This window comes from Microtus ochrogaster, chromosome 21, assembly GCF_000317375.1.
Source record: "Microtus ochrogaster isolate Prairie Vole_2 chromosome 21, MicOch1.0, whole genome shotgun sequence".
Classification (NCBI taxonomy): domain Eukaryota; kingdom Metazoa; phylum Chordata; class Mammalia; order Rodentia; family Cricetidae; genus Microtus; species Microtus ochrogaster.
In genome coordinates, this window is record NC_022022.1 from 11,001,317 (window position 1) to 11,004,299 (window position 2,983).

A 2,983-nucleotide genomic window follows, 5' to 3' on the forward strand; every position below is an offset into this window, starting at 1 on the left:
AATTCCCAGCAACCACATGGTGGCTCACAACCATCTGTAATGAGGTCTGGTGCCCTCTTCTGGCCTGCAGACATACACACAGACAGAATATTGAAATATACATAATAAATAAATAAATAAATATAAAAAAAGAAAAAAACATATACATAAAATAATAAAATAAAAACAATTTCTGAAAAATCTGGAAAAGGATGTGAGGCCTTGTGGAGCATGACTATGTTGAATAACAAATCTTTTGCTGGGGAAATACAACAGAACTACTCACCCCTCCCACCCACCGCATGGAGCCCACGATAGACCAAATCACAGATATCACCAAAGTCCACCTTGGTGAAACAATGAGTTTTATTGGGGTTACTTACAGGAATAGAAATGACTCAAAGATAGTTACATCACCAAAGCCCACCCAGCCTGAGTGACAGGTCACAAAGCTGGGAACTTGGGAACTTGCATCACAGTGCACAGCCTGCAGACAGCTCAGCAGGTTGGAGAGGGTCCTTTCTAGGTGCCTCTGTTGGTCTAAGTCTCTTTGAGGCAGCTCTTTTTTGACGTGAGAGTCCCCCCTGTGTGCTGTGATTTACCATTAATCACGGTTTTAAAGTAACTTTAAAACTGCCTTGGCCTGTTGATAGGGCAGAACTTAGGTAGGTGGGGAAGATGGAACTGAATGCTGGGAGGAAAAAAGGCAGAGTCAGAGGGAAGACATACAGCCACTGGAGATAGACATGCTGAGAATTTGCTGGTGGGCCACAACCTCGTGGTGATGCACAGATTACTTGAAATGGGTTAAACTGAAATTTAAGAGTTAGCCAATAAGAAGTTAGAACGAATGGGCCAAACAGTGATTTAATTAATACAGTTTCTGTGTGATTATTTGGGTTCTGGGCAGGGACGAACAAGCAGCCTCCTACAGCACTTTCTGTCTGGGTCTTCTTTGCAGCTTTTCTTTTCTCAGTGCCTTCTTGGCAGCTCCAGCTCCATTTTTTATTATTTACTTTGGCTGAGAGGGGCATAGTGAATCTGCTCAGTTTCAGGTTTTTTTTTTTGTTGTTGTTGTTATTTTTGTTGTTTATGTCCCTGTTAAAGAGCTTCCACTAAGGAATCAGATCTCTGAGGAAATTTATACAACAGGCTTTAATCCCAGCATTCAGGAGGCAGAGGCAAGAGGATCCGAGTTCCAGGCCAGCTAGGGCCACAAGGGGAGTAGAACCTACAACAAAAAGAAAAAAAAAATCTGAGAGTTGGTTCAGTGGGTGTCCTAGTTAGTATTCTCTTGCTGTGAAGTTATCAAGCAAGAATTACAGTTACAATATTTATATCTACTTTATCTTTTTTATTATAACTAAGAAAAACTATAAATTCTTTGACTCCATCAAAGACTTCAGAAGGATATAATATTACCTAAGTAAACAGGAAGTACATTGTAAGCAATTTCCTAGAAATGACAAGAGACATCTCGCTGCCTGGACAGTCACCCAAAGTTCTTCTGTACCATTGGAACATCCATCTTTACCCTACAGGCCCATAGTATCCAGCAGACTTTGAAGAGTTTTGGGTGAAGATCTTCTTTTAGAAGACTCAGACTTTGCTGAGCAAAACCTTTGATGAGATGTTCTCTTAGGAGGACTGAGGAAAAAACAAAAACAAAAAACAAGAAGAAACAGTTGCATCTGCTGGGAAACTCTCTTGGGAGTGGAGCAGAAAAAGTAACTTTTCTCACAGGAGCTGGAGGAGATTGCTACATTTCTGCAGGTGTTTCCCCTTTAGCAGACTGAAGCAGAAGAAGAAACTGATAGCTCTGCTAGGACATTCCCTTAGGGGAACCGAGCAGAGCTCAGCTGTAAAGGCTGGAACCCAGGAATAGGATTGCTACATCCTGCAGGGAAACCAGCTCCCAGCTTCGGGTATAGTGTGGCTTCCAGACAAGTCAGGATACTTTTTCCTCCAGAGCTGTAACACTTGCAGACTCAGTTGGTAGGATCCCTGTCTTGCTCTGGGTTCCAGCTCCAGTACTGCTTAAACTGGCTATTGCTCTAGTTTCACTGCTGTTGCTGTGATGAAACATCCTGGCCAAAACTAACTTAAGGGAGGAAGTGTTTACTAGGCTAATAATTCCAGGTCCATCATGTCCAGGGAATCAAGACAGGAACTCAGGCAGCTAGTCACATCACGTGTACAGTGGAAGGCAGAGGAAGATAAATTCGTGGGTTCTCTTTGCTTGCCTCTGCTTATGCTCAACTACTGTTTTTCCCTCTTCCACAGTTCAGGTTCCAGTCCATTAACTAGTGCCACAAACATTCAAGGTGGGTATTCCTACCTTACTTAATAATCTAAACAAACCCCTACAAGCATGTGTGTAGGAGGAGGCCATAGGCAGAGGCTGCTCGTTCTTTTCCTGGCTGACCAGACCCGAAATAACCACACAGAAACTATATTAATCGCAATACTGTTTGACCAATAGTTTAAGCATATTTCTAGCTAGCTCTTACATCTTTATTACATCTTAAATTAACTCATTTCTATTATTTGTTTTTTACCACAAGGTTCATGGTTTACCAGTAAGGTTCCCTGGCGTCAGTCCCCTCGAGCAGCTACATGGCATCTCTTTGAGTCTGCCTTCTCTCTCTCCACAGCTCTGTCTGGATTTTCTGTCTCGCTTTATTCTGCTAAGCCCACTGATTGAAAGCAATGACAGTAAAACATATACACAGCATACAGAGGGGAATCCCACATCACGTGTCCACAGGCCATCCTGAACTGGATAATTTCTCATTCCAGCTCTCTTCCAGGGGATTCTAGGCTTGTCAAGTACTCAGTTACCACTAACCACACAGTGTAGTGGCTCATACCTGTAACTCCGGTGTTTGTTAGTTGGGCCATCTCTCCAGCCCCCAGCTACAACTATTTTTTTTTTTTTTTTGGTTTTTCGAGACAGGGTTTCTCTGTGGCTTTGGAGCCTGTCCTGGAACTAGCTCTTGTAGAC